At 46.0% G+C, this 14,586-nt stretch overlaps 1 protein-coding gene and 1 long non-coding RNA gene across 3 annotated transcripts in view; both read left to right on the top strand.

Moving 5' to 3' along the window:
- The window catches only part of LOC310750581 (opioid-binding protein/cell adhesion molecule homolog), a 731,536-nt gene that overhangs the window by 295,279 nt on the left and 421,671 nt on the right, over positions 1-14,586 (top strand). The window lies entirely within an intron of this gene.
- On the top strand, positions 9,935-14,510 carry LOC310750747. Its single transcript, XR_014542222.1, has 2 exons — positions 9,935-10,077; positions 14,328-14,510. It is a non-coding gene; the product is annotated as an uncharacterized lncRNA (long non-coding RNA).

Genomic DNA, 14,586 nt, shown 5'->3' with positions numbered 1-14,586 from the left:
AAAAACAAAAGCACCAAATAAAAGCTCCAAATATCACCTCAGAACACTGCAATCGGAAGTGGGAGGCTTGAATTACAATGGGGGGGGGGACGCAAATTAGCAGTGCAACAGGAAACACAGGGGGACTCAAAACGGAGCACGTTCGGCTTCCGAAAAACGTTTGAAAACTGGAACACCTACTTTTGCAGTTTTCAGGTTCCAACTAAGCTGTTTGAAAACCAAGGTACCATTGTATTTTATTTCTCTTTAAGTGATATCCATTATTTCTAAATGTGCACCTATATATACACATACATGCACAGGGCTGCCTCTGAAGGCAATTTGGTAACTTCAGCTAGTGCAGAATTCAGTGGCCAGGTTGCTCAACGTGGCAAGATGGTTTGAGCATATTATACCAATCCTAGTCCAACTGTACTGGCTGCCAATTACATACCCTCCAACATTTCTCCAATGAAAATAGGGACATCCCATTCAATAATGATAATTTTACTATCTATACCCTTCACATCTTACTGAGTTGCCCCAGCCACTCTGGGCGGCTTCCAACATATATAAAAACATAAGAAAACATTAAACTTTTAAAAGCTTCCTTATACAAGATTGCCTTCAGACGGCTCAGGGGTCAGATAATTTCATACCCTCCAACATTTTTCCAATGAAAATAGGGACATCCTAAGGAAAAGCGGGACATTCTGGGATCAAATCAGAAAATGGGATGGCTTCTCTAAACCAAGGATGTCCCTGGAAAATAGGGACACTTGAAGGGTCTGCAATTAGCTGACGGTCCTAATTCAAAGCATTTTCCCCACTTGTGATTCCCAGAAACTGCTAATCAGAGACATGTTGCTTCCGACAATGGAGATCGTATGTAGCCCTCATGCCCTTTGATGACTTCACCTCCATGAAAGAATAAGGATTAGTCTGATAGGTAGTAGATGCCCAAGGTTCAAGTTCTCAGCATCTCTTGTTGGCACACCGTAGAGTCGGATGTTTTGATGTTACTGTTGCATGGAAGCACGGCGGCTTTTGTCCTTTGGGACTGGTAGGGCAGAAGACAAGGAGCCCAACATTTGGCGGCACCAGATAAGGGCAGCACATCCCATTTTGCTACTTGAAGCAAAACAGGAAGTGCTGCTTGTTCCTACAGCTCCCTATCAGCTCCTGTCGCCATGGCCTGCTTTGTGGGCAGCACACGGCCTGCCACATCCACTGCTGGTAGAGAAGCAGTACCACCATCAGAGCCAATTTTTCGGTAAGTTCTCATGCAAAATGGATGCAGTTTCCCCCAAAATCAGCACCAATGGCAGTAGCACTTCACTACTGGCAGAGGTGGTGGAACACGCATGGATGTGCTGCCTAGGAAGCTTCTGCCACCTGAAGCAACAGCTTCACTCTGCCTAATGGCTGGGCCGGCTACAGCACCAGAGCCAATGAAAGGCAGAGCCAACTAATTCTAATTTACCTCCATCCTTCTGCCTATTGCGTTCTATAAGGACAACACTAAGGAGGAGGTCACTGACAATCAGTACCATCCTCTGGACTGATTCTAAATAAGAAGACAAGCACATGGAAGCAGGCTAAGGTTAGTCTTGGGTTGAAGGGGCAGAAGCCCGTTCACTGTAAGGGACCACCCTCCAAAAGAACCCAGGGCTGACTCCTACCCTATCTGCATGAGAGTCAACATCAAAGCCTGACACTTTGCAATCGAAATCTGAAATGACATTGAGCCAACTAGCCAGGCCAAGGGCCTTGCAATGGAACTCTCTGTGGCTGAGCAGGTTTCTCTGTGTTTCTGCTTTCCCTCTTCCTATTGCTTTCTGTTGTTTTTCAGGTCAACTTCAGGGCTTCACATTTTGCCAGCTGAGTGATGTGCTTTGCTTGGTGTACAAGCTGAGCAAGCAAACAGGGTTTGCACATGTAACAATCAACACTTCACACCAACAGGCCCAAGTTCGCCTCTAACAGCCTCTCAATGTGAGATGAGAAAACACTCTGGCTATAATTTATACTGTTTTTCTGGAACGACACCCTAGCTGAGTATGCTTGTAGATTAGCATCCTCCTTTTCCTGTCGCTGTATCCACCGCCACTCCTAGCAGAAATTTTGACAGGGTGTTGAATCATACCCGATTCTTTTCTTTTTTTGGATTTCAATGAGAAGCTGCCTAATTTGCACTTCTTGATCCAATATGCATACTGAAAGACAGCTGTCCTTTTTAAATTAAACTTCTCTAAGTTTTGTGATGCAGTTGTCTGTGTAAGGTATGGAAATAACTTACAGAAATAGATTATATGTGGGGAATTGCTTGCAAAAATGTGTATATTGGTCAAAACTGCATACAAAAAAATGTGTTCTTTAAGTGGATGGATTTTCATGAGATTTTTTAAAATGAAATTGCTGCAGCAATGTGGTGAGCTGAATTTCAGAATGGAAAAAGGGGAATCTGAGAGAAAGCAAGACTGACAGATCCAATTCTGCCCTAATGATGATGGTACTGCTCCTAGAACTAAGCCATAGGTCAGAGGCATGTCTGAACCCAGAAGAAGTCTGTACATCCCTTACATAACTTTTACTTTATTGGATTTTCATGGTTTAAAAAGTTAGCAGCCTGCAATCAAAGCTCCAGACTTACCTGGCTGCTTCCTGGAGACTCAAAGGGAGCTGGAAAGGAAGATTGGCTCCAGGTGCACTGGGGTCACCTGGATTTTACACAGGGACGCAGGTGGCGCTGTGGTCTAAACCACTGAGCCTCTTGGGCTTGCCGATCGGAAGGTTGGTGGTTCGAATCCCCACAACGGGGTGAGCTCCCATTGCTCTGTCCCAGCTCTTGCCAACCTAGCAGTTCAAAAGCCCACCAGTGCAAGTAGATAAATAGGTACCCCTGTAGCAGGAAGGTAAACAGCATTTCCATGTGCTCTGGCTTCCATCCCGGTGTTCCATTGCACCAGAAGCGGTTTAGTCTTGCTGGCCACATGACTCAGAAAGCAGTCTGTGGACAAACACTGGCTCCCTCTGCCTGAAAGCAAGATGAGCGCTGCAACCCCTTAGTCGCTTTTGCCTGGGCTTAACCACCCAGGGGTCCTTTACTTTTACCTTACCTTTACAAAGCACTCATCACATCCAATATAATAAACTGTTGTGTGAATATAGCCCGAAACATATTGCAGAATACAGCCACAATACACTAGTCTGCAGGGGCCTGACGTGGATTTGTAGTGCTTTAATTTACTTCAATTGCACAAAACTACCTAAACTTCTCAGCACCTTGGAATTCTTTTTCAGCTGGATCTGCACCTTTGACCTTTTAGTGCTTTAACTGTAATAGTAAATGGGAGAGATGCTGGATTTTTTTTTGGGAGGGGGGAAGAGAACAATCAGAAAGATGCCACAACTTGACATTGAAAGTTGGCTTCTGAAAGGCACAACAGCCTTTGCTTGCTGCAGAGATAATTATTATGCAAATTCATGCTAATAAACTCTGCCTTGCATGTTGCTGAGAAGCTGCCTTTCCCCGTTAACATGCCAGTAATGAGAGGTAGATTTGTAATTCAGATGCTGGGGGTAATATCCTAAATTACTCTGCGCTATAACGGACTTTATTCATTCTCAGCCATTCTCTCCCTCTCTCCCCTCCCCTAAAATGTCAATGCAAATTGGCTGCAGCTTTGCATATTTATTTGAGGATGTATCTATTGTTGATAACACAATGAGGACGCCAGCTAAGCAGCTCTGCATTAGGCGCTGTATTGCTGTTTAGGGGGCATTGGGTTCAGGTTGCATTAGAAGGTGGCCTGTATTCTCTTGGCAATCGCTTGGTGCTGTGGTTTTTCAAACACCACAAGGGTTATTCAAGCTTCTTCTGTTTCTCTATCCCTCTAAGTGGAAAGTCAAATTAGGTTTTGGAAAGAAGAGCTTTCTGCTGATGGTAATTATTGTCACTGAGCTCTCCAAAGAATCGCCTCTTTCACCTCTGCACATATTATAGCACCTGTTTCCAAGTCAGAAGGACAGCTAGAGAAACAACAACAACACAATCCCTGTCCTTTTCTTTTCTGCCTTCAAATATCCCCAGGATCAATGCAGAATATTCCATGCAGGTCCAACTCATTATTCTCTATCAAAGTGGATGGAAAGATTTCATTTGCATGGCATAGACAAGAGAGCACAATACGAAGCAAAAAGGAAACAAAAACATGGAGGAGGAGGAAGAAGAGTTTGGATTTGATATCCCGCTGTATCACTACCCTAAGGAGTCTCAAAGTGGCAAACAATCTCCTTTCCCTTCCTCCCCCACAACAAACACTCTGTGAGGTGAGTGAGGCTGAATGACTTCAGAGAAGCGTGACTAGCCCAAGGTCACCCAGTGGCTGCATGTGGAGGAGCAGGGACGTGAACCTGGTTCACCAGATTACGAATCCACCGCTCTTAACTACTACACCACACTGGCTGAGTGCCCCATTTTGCAGCCCCTTTCATCCTAGAACAGGCATGGGGAACCACTGGCCTGCCAGATGTTTGCTGAACTGCAACTCCCATCAGCCCCAACAAGCATGGCTAATGACTGGGGATGATGGGAGCTGTTGTTAAGCAACTTCTGTAGGGCAAATGGTTTGCCACACATGCCCTAGAATTGTCAGGGTGGGTTTTCTGGATTCCTCCCAACTCCCCCAAACAAAAAAGTGAATCAGGCTCACAACAATGAAAGCAGCTAAAATATTATCAGTACTTCACCAGTTCCAAGATAAATTCATGGTATTTCTAAATGCCCCACAACTTTTGCAGGAGCAAACTGTACTGAAAGCAGGATCACATATAAACACACCAATAACATCATGAGCACAAATCATTGTGAATGTGCAATAAAAAGACTGCCCAGAGGTGCCAAGAGTCTCTTTCATTGATTGCAAAGCAGCCTCCAGATTGTAGACTGTATGTTCGCTTTTGAGGTAATGAAGTTTCATGTGAGGTTGTCTCATTTAAAAGGTCACAGCAGATAATTTCCAAAAGTTCATTCTGGCCTTTTTTTAAAAAAGCAAGAGAGCTGTCTTTTGCGTGTAGAGTCAGGAAGAACTGTGCTGCTGATAAATAAGGAACGGGAGACTGAATCAAGAAATTGAATCAGGTGTCCTGTTTCTTCTCTGAAAATTCAGAGCAACAAGTCCTGGAGAAGGGAAGCATGCAATACTGCCACTTTTCCACTAGGTGGTGCTGTCAGAACTCCATGACTGGACTCCTCCAAATCAATCTGAGATATTTCACTGTCTAGTTTCAGAGGTTTATTCTGAATTGATGTCACTGTGCAAGTATTGTTTGAGCCCTGCTTCCTTCTCTCTGGGTGGGAGACAATTCCACCCTGCCCTGAAGGAGATACACCATCTCCCTTGTGCAGGATTGTTCAATTCTGACCTCACAATGAATATATGTAATTGAAATATTTACATTGCATTCTCTTAGTTGTTTGGTGGGTGGGGAGTTCTCATTACCTTGTTGACGAATGTCATCCTGAGAGAGGCTCAACTAGTGCCCAGGTTGTAATTTATTTAGCTTTTACATTTGAATTCTTTTTACTTCTTCTTCCAGGCAGCTCAAGCTGGTGTCCATGATCCCCCCTCTCCCCATTTTACCCCCACAACAACCCTGTGAGGTAGATTAGGCTCAGCATCACCCAGTGGGCTCCATGATTAAGTGGAAAATTGGTCTCCCAGGATGACACTGGCTCATGTTTTGTGTCAGAGAAGATTTCCTCCCACACCCACAGCAGTGGAAGTGGTGACTGGTACCACTGGGACTGATGGGCAGAAGGCAGAGAGTCCAACAGCAGGTGGAGTGGGTGGAAGCAAGAAGGCAAGTTCTTTCCTACAAGCAAGCCAAGGGGAGAGCCAGTGTGGTGTAGTGGTTAAGAGCGGTAGACTCGTAATCTGGTGAACCGGGTTCACGCCCCTGCTCCTCCACATGCAGCTGCTGGGTGACCTTGGGCTAGTCACACTTCTCTGAAGTCTCCCAGCCTCACTCACCTCACAGAGTGTTTGTTGTGGGGGAGGAAGGTAAAGGAGATTGTTAGCTGCTTTGAGACTCCTTAAATAAGGTAAAGGACCCCTGACAGTTAAGTCTAGTCACGAACGACTCTGGGGTTGCGGTGCTCATCTCGCTTTACTGGCCAAGGGAGCTGACATTTGTCTGCAGACAGTTTTTCCAGGTCATGTGGGCAGCATGACTGAGCCGCTTCTGGCAAAACAGAGCAGCCCACGGAAATGCCATTTACCTTCCCGCTGCAGTGGTACCTATTTCTCTACTTGCACTTTGACATGCTTTTGAACTGCTAGGTTGGCAGGAGCTGAGACTGAACAACAGGAGCTCACCCCGTTGCAGGGATTCGAACCACTGACCATCCAATCGGCAAGCCCAAGGCTCAGTGGTTTACACCACAGTGCTACCCGCGTCCCTGAGACTCCTTAGGATAGTGATTAAGTGGGATATCAAATCCAAAACCCAGCAGGAAGGGGACAAATCTAGAATAAATTGGCTCTGCTTGTCATTGGCTTTGGCTCCATCTACTGTTGGCCTTCCTGTCTTCCACCCCACCTGTCCCAATGGGTACCAACCACCACCAAAAACACGTTAACAACCAGGTGCTATTCTCAAGATCTCAGACACCTCCTTCGTAACACCCAAGCCCAATTTCGGTCTTCCTCCTCCTGTGATGAGAGTGGGGCATCTTGAGTAGCCCATTATTATTGTTTTGCAGAGAGCATGCAGCAATAGATCTATATGCACACTCATGCATCCCTCTCTGTCCTTCACCCAGGCAAGCTAGAAGCATTATCAGAATTCAATAAAACATTCCAGACAGACAACAACATAAATGAGGCTTTAAAGTGGGGGCACAGAGGACTGTGGCATGGGGAGAGTGCCAGGGGCCAGACAGAGGGGCCTAGAGGGGAGGCCTGAAGTTCCCCACCCATACCCTACACCAATATGGTGCCCTCTAGAGGTTCTGGATTTGAAGTCCTATCAGTCCCACCTACCAAATGGGCAGTGGAGAGGGTTGATGTTGTAGCCCACAACATCTAGAGGGCACCACATTGGTCCTGCACAATCAGAGTTACGGGGTGCAAGGAAAGCCTTCCTGAATACAGCTATATGTGCAAAGACTCTATCACAACAGACCATCATGGTATTTTCACAAAGGTTAGGGTGCAGGACTGATGGACATGCTCACATCCCCTGCTCCTCTGTTGACCAGCATGAGAGAAAGGAATGGCTGAATAGGGCTCCTTGGAGTGAAATCTCTGATGGAGATAATTTACCTCTAGAGAACTAACATGGAAATATGTGGCCAGATCTTAAAGCTTGTAGTCCTACACACCCTTTACACCCTTAAAGCTTGTAGTCCTACACAGCCTGGAGAAGAGGAGGTTAAGGGGTGATATGATAGCCATGTTCAAATATATAAAAGGATGTCACATAGAGGAGGGAGAAAGGTTGTTTTCTGCTGCTCCAGAGAAGCGGACACGGAGCAATGGTTCCAAACTACAAGAAAGAAGATTCCACCTAAACATTAGGAAGAACTTCCTGACAGTAAGAGCTGTTCGACAGTGGAATTTGCTGCCAAGGAGTGTGGTGGAGTCTCCTTCTTTGGAGGTCTTTAAGCAGAAGCTTGACAACCATATGTCAGGAGTGCTCTAATGGTGTTTCCTGCTTGGCAGGGGGTTGGACTCGATGGCCCTTGTGGTCTCTTCCAACTCTATGATTCTATGATTCTATGATTCTATGATTCTTTACCTTTAACGGGATTAAGAGGGATTTACTTCCAAGTAGATAGGCATAGGGTTGTAATGGAAGGCACCATGCCACACACTGTTTGCCATTTCATGCACCTGGAAAGGTTCGTTTTCAACCATTGGCTGTGATTGGGTATTATAGGTCAATTGTGTTCCTCAAATAATATATCCAATTATGTCTCTCTCGTATAGCATCAGCCAAAAGTACAAACACTCTCTGTGCTTTTAAAATTCCCAAAGCAGAAAATTAGGGCTATTTGAAGCATATCCCTATTGCCTGCAATTATGGATGAAACAGTTTCACCTTTCTTCCCCCCCACCGCCGCCAACCCAGTTCTCTCCCTTGCCAGTGACATGAATGAGCTAGCATTTTATCTTCAGTACCCATTCACAGGATGTTAATATTTAATTGCTGGTATAAGCCTGATAGAGATTTGAAGAACAACTATAACAGAGGGTTATAATATAGTCTTTTATTGGAATGTGTTATAGATGGCTGAGAACTTCTGTTTCTGCTATATAGATTATACAGTTTACCTTGTTTCAGCAGAGAAAAAGGAGGTGCTTATAGGTTGTGTGGATGGCTGAGCCAAACATATCATAAAGAGGATTTAATTGTTCAACATCCTGTGCAAGTTACTTGTAGCACAGTGGCATATATTTGCCTGTTTCTCAGGCTCAGGAAAGCTGATCTGTAAAGGAGTTGTTGCTTCAACAGTGAAGCAACCAAGACTAAGAGTTTATATTGGAGCTGGAAGCTCCACCCTGCCCTGGCTCTTAATCCATCCACTTAATTCACATATAGTTCCCATACACTTTGAATACTGTCTCATGCAGCTAGCCAGCCATTTCCCCAATGCTTTGGTGATTTCCCAGCTCATCTGCCCCAACCCATTTCTGAAATTCTTCTCAATCCCTAGCCATAACTGATAGAGCACCAGTGTATATGAATCTCCAAGGAAGGGCCGTGTATCCATAGGGAAATATGAGAGGAAAATGACTAGAGTTTCAGCCTGAGACATGAGTGTAGGTAGAGGAAATGATGGGAAAGATATAGCAGCTATGCCAGGTGAAGAAAGACTCTCATAGGACTCACCTGAATATTTTCTAGGGTTTTTGTATTTGTTTGTTTAGCTGGAAGTCAAAATGCAAGCTTTCTGAAAATCCAGTTGAGTTCAAGGTGAACCAACCATCCCAGGCAGCAGGTGATGGTGGTGCAGAGTGGGTTGGGGAGAAGTATTTCAGGGCAGACCTGGGTGTGCCAAACAGCCTGCTCTGCACCCCCTAGGTTTGTTTGTGGTCTTCAGTTGGGGTGGAGGGTGCTGTCCTGTTGCCAGTGCTGAAATAAGATCCCACTGACCATCTGGTTGGCGTTAGTGTATGACACAGGGAAATAGGTTACCTTGTTCTTCAGCTTAGGAAGCAAAATGTTTTTTGGGCCAGCTCTGTGAACCATCCCACAGACAGATCATTGGCTAGTCTACTATTTTGCTCTTCATCATCAGTAAAGTGATTTCAGCCCAATTGCGGATCACAAAGTGAGCAGGTTGATCCAGCAGAGCTCATCAAATTTGATTGTGCAATGGCAATGCTATTGGCAAATTAAAATAGTTGGGAATGAAAATCTTGTTTCTAGGACTCATCATGTGGAGGATCCCATCCAAAAATGGATCAGCCACTGAGTGTGTCAGCCACTGGGCATGTTTAGCCTGGAGAAGAGGAGGTTAAGGGGTGATATGATAGCCATGTTCAAATATATAAAAGGATGTCACATAGAGGAGGGAGAAAGGTTGTTTTCTGCTGCTCCAGAGAAGTGGACACGGAGCAATGGATCCAAACTACAAGAAAGAAGATTCCACCTAAACATTAGGAAGAACTTCCTGACAGTAAGAGCTGTTCGACAGTGGAATTTGCTGCCAAGGAGTGTGGTGGAGTCTCCTTCTTTGGAGGTCTTTAAGCAGAGGCTTGACAACCATATGTCAGGAGTGCTCTGATGGTGTTTCCTGCTTGGCAGGGGGTTGGACTCGATGGCCCTTGTGGTCTCTTCCAACTCTATGATTCTATGATTCTGTGATGTCACAATGCAGATGAGGTCACCAAGGGCAAGTCTAGACAAATGAGAATGAGAGCAGCTCAGTGCAATATAAGTTTGTAAGGAGTAACCCCTCCCCCACAAAAAATCACTGGGAACAGGACTTTTTCCTCTTTCCTTTTTAGTATGGGGGGATGTTTCCAAAGATTTTAAACTGCTTTGCTGCCCCTCTCATTTGTATGTTTGCTAGGAAGAAGCTGAGGGGTGAGTAGACTCTGTGTACCATGAACATATTTTAACGTAGCACATTACAATAATTTATGGAAAGTTTCTCTGTCTCTCTCAACTGCAGAGGTGGTCAGATGAGAGGATAAATCTTTAAAAGAATAATGTTTTCAAAATCAGGCTCCTTGTCCTCGAACCTTTTGATATATGAGAGCAATCGTAGGTAGGACACATAGTGAAATATACATGAGATCTCCCCAGAAGAGAATAGCAGAGTGGAGAAAATATTAGTGTTTACATCAAAACTCAATTGGCGCACTCGTTTCAAGATGATAGTTTATTATGTTGAATGCAATTTAGTCCCGCAAGGATATTTCCTCCATCTGTGACAGACACTCACTTGCTTCTGCAGACACACTCATGCTTGCCTCTTCTCCTCTGGCCCCCGCCCCTGCCATCATTCTACCTGGAAGTTGACATTTCTAGTGTATAATTCATCCTCCTCCCCCCCCCCCGGCAATCTTCTGAAGGTTGGAAATGGGGGAAGGAATAGCCTGGTTTAGACAAGTTCACAGTTTCTTAGAGACCACAGAGCCTGATCTTCAGCTGGCATAAGTTGACGTCGCTCTGCTGGCCTTGATGAGATGAGATTGCATTTACATCAGTTGAGGAATCTGTCTTTATGTCAAACAACTCTGCATAGGGAAGAGAGAAAGAGAGGGAGAGAGATGGCGGGTGGGGTAGGGGGCCCTGTGTGGAATTAAATATAAAAAGAAATCTCTGCATGATGGAATGGAGAGCTGATGCCTCACCAGCTGATCCCAGATTCTACCCTCTGGGCTTAAAATGAGTCAAACTTGCAACTGGTTTTTTGTGACAAAGCCAGTGATGTGAAGAGAGATGAAGATCAGATGGTGTGTAATTCTGGACCAGGGTTGGGGGACGTTTTTCAGCCTGAGGGCTGCTTGGACAATGTTCTGAGGGCCACATGGGTCAGAGGCAAAAGTGGGTCAGGGGCAAAAGTGGGAGAGGCAATGCAGATTAATTTCTTCACACAACCCTATGTACCCTCCATCCAGGAGAGCAAAGGTTGTAATCAGATTTCATGGACACATTCAGGCAAAAATCTTTGGGGTATGAAAGAGGGCCAGTTAAGGGTGTGTTTGTGGTGTGGGAAGAGTTCTGAGGGCCAGACAGAGAGACCTGGAGGACCACATTCACCCTCTGATCCTAATGCTGTCCACTCCTGAGGAGTGATCAGTGAGCACTTAAGTCACCCTGCCTGTATGCAACACATTTTATCCTGCTAATCAAGGACATACAGGCAGGGCTGGCCTGAGACAATTTGCTCTAAGGTGAAGGAGAAAATGGTGCCCCCATTCCATGTACAAAAGCAAACTGGATAAGGAAATCAGCACAAGCAATGAGACAGTGACCTCCATCACACCTGAGGGCATCAGGCTAGCTTAAGGGGTACAAGGCAAGTGGTTTGGCACATGCCAAATCACTGGTAACTGGAAGCGGCCACTGGTACCGTATAACACCGGTCCTGAAAGACCTACATCGGCTCCCAGTACATTTCCAAGCAAAATCCAAAGTGTTGGTGTTGACCCTTCAAGCCCTAAATGACCTTGGCCTTGCGTCTCCACCCCCATCGTTCAGCCCAGACACTGAGGTCCACCCCAAAGGCCTTTTGGCAGTTCCCTCACTGTGAGGGTCTTCTTGGTAGTGGCGCCCTCCCTGTGGAACACCATCTCATCAGATGTCAAGGAGATAAGTAACTCTACACCCCATAGAAGACATCTGAAGGCAGCCCTGTACAGTGGTACCTCGGGTTAAGTACTTAATTCATTCCAGAGGTCCGTTCTTAACCTGAAACTGTTCTTATCCTGAAGCACCACTTTAGCTAATGGGGCCTCCTGCTGCCGACACACCGCTGGAGCACAATTTCTGTTCTCATCCTGAAGTAAAGTTCTTAACCTGAAGCACTATTTCTGGGCTAGCGGAGTCTGTAACCTGAAGCGTATGTAACCTGAAGCGTATGTAACCTGAGGTACTACTGTATAGGGAGGTTTTTAATGTTTAATGCTTTTTGATGTTTTTATATATGCTGGAAGCTGCCCAGAGTGGCTTGGGCAACCCAGTCAGATGGGTGGGATACTACTACTACTACTACTACTAATAATAATAATAATAATAATTAATAAATAAAATAATTCACTTGGATAATTATTATTATCCATCAGAGGGGAATACCTAGCAGTCTCAGAAGGAATGGCAGAGCACTCCCACTGCCCCATCCAATAACCCAATGCCTGCTTTCCCCTGCCTAAGAGCAGTGCCAGTCACTGCATGCATGCCCACCCCCGTCCGACTCCCTCGTTTGTTCTTTTGTATAAGTGCCATGAGCTAGCTTTATGACTTGGTGATCAATTTTGCTATTGAATGCCCTGGCATGGCCTCTGATGGGTTTATAAATTATAAGCCTGGCCAACGGAATAGATGAGCGCCCCCTTTCCTTTGCTGCAGGCCATCTCCAGTGCACACAGCCACTTGCGCCTAGAGGATTAGCAGCACAGGGCAGGTTGATATTGAAGCATCTCACGTTAATAACAGGGCAAAATTGATTGGGGAGGGGGAGCGGAGGATACAGCAACCCACTTTAAAAGCAGCATCCAGTTTCTGGAAGGTGGATGAGATGGAACTTGACTGCCAACAGTTCCTTGGTTACTGTTCATATCGATTTAATTTTTCTTTTTTTTACATGGGAGATGGTATAGCATCGTGTCTAAGGGACTAAGCTGGAAATCAATAAAACCTCAGTTCAAATCTCTCCTCCACCAGGAGCCCAGTTACAGCCTGAAGCCAGGGCTGGTTAAACACAGCTCTCCGGGCCTCTCAATGTGGCCCTTGGATCTTCCCCTATGTGGTGTTGCAAGAGAAGACCCAACCAGGCTGCAAGACAAAGCAAAGCGCTACTAGCCACAAAGGCTATGCTCTGCCTCAACAGTTGGAGGCAGTAATGCTTCTGAATACTGGTTGCTGGAAACCAAAGGAGGGCAAGGTGTTCTTGTGCTTGAGTCAGAAGCGGATTTAAGGAAATGTGACTGGTTTGGCCACACTGGACCTGGAGCCTGTGCTGAGGGCACTGAAACTGTGATTTAGAATGGAGCGTGAGAGGTGGAGGAATACTGGATTTTGGTGTTGCACAGGGAGCTGTTGAAATTTGAGACCCCAAGATCTGCCGCTGCTTGCGTCCTGCATGCAGGTTTCTCACGGGCATCTGGTTGGCCACTGTGAGAACAGGATGCTGAACTAGATGGGTGACTGGCCTGATTCAGCAGGCTCTTCTTATGTTCTTAAGCTTCAGGCTCGATGGATGCAAGACAAAGCAGGGTTCAGGCTGTGCTCTGAATTTGCTCCAGCAAGGAGCAAGCTGAAACCTGGGACTGAACCCAGACCTTGCAGCTACTTCATCCAGCACACGATGGCACTCTAGCCTCAATTTCTGTTTACCTAGTGTATCCTACTTATGCTGAAATCCCACGTACAGTGACTTGGGAGTAAGCCTCCTTCTTAATGCTGCAGTGAGGCTCCTCACGGGGTCTCTGCCATGGGAGCATATTCACCCAGTGCTTTTCCAGCTGCACTGGCTCCCGGTGGAGTACAGGGTCAGATTTAAGGTGCTGGTTTTGGCCTTTAAAGCCCTTCACGGCCTAGGACCCTCATACCTACGAGACTGCCTCTCCCGGTATGCCCCACGGAGGACCTTAAGGTCCATAAATAGCAACACCCTAGAGGTCCCGGGCCCTAAGGAATTCAGATTAGCCTCAACCAGAACCAGGGCCTTTTCAACACTGGCTCTGGCCTGGTGGAACGCTTCATCTCATGAGACCAGGGCCCTGCAGGATCTGATTTCTTTCCGCAGGGCCTGTAAGACAGAGTTGTTCCACCTGGCCTTCGGCTTGGAATCAATTTGATTCCCTCCCCCTCTTCTCTTTTCCTCTCTCCTCCTTTGATGGAACTCCTATTTGGGGACTTCCCTGGCTTTTTGATTCTAAGGAAACTTTTATGGCAGGGGCAAGGAGCCCTTTCCTCCGTAATGGGCTGGACTCACTTGGCTGGTAATTTTGGGTACTGTTTGCCAGTGGTGGGTGGGGCCAGAGTCAAAACTGGGTGGAGTCCTGCATTTTCTTTCATTCTTTCTGCACCCCTTCTCTCTCTCTTTCCTCCATTGCCACCCCTTCTCAACATCTTGCCTTTTCTCTTCCCTATTTCTTCCTGTCCAGTGGGTTGCTGAAGTGGACACACATACACAGAGAGAGAGAGAGTTGGCTCTGGCGCCATCTACCTTCCTGCTATCCACCCTACCACCACCAGAGGGCACCAGTCAACCGATACTATTCTATTCCCGGGGCGTCTACCGTGTCTGCAGTCTTCCTTTTTTAAAAAATAAATAAATAATGAATTGATTGTTGTTTCCCAAAGCAGAGAGTACAGACGTAGCTGACTGAGGAAACGGTTGTATGTGCTTGTGTTCCGGGGCTC

The sequence above is a fragment of the Podarcis filfolensis genome (assembly GCF_964270895.1).
Source record: "Podarcis filfolensis genome assembly, chromosome: 15".
Taxonomy (NCBI): Eukaryota; Metazoa; Chordata; class Lepidosauria; order Squamata; family Lacertidae; genus Podarcis; species Podarcis filfolensis.
This window is presented reverse-complemented; position numbering and strand designations above follow the sequence as displayed.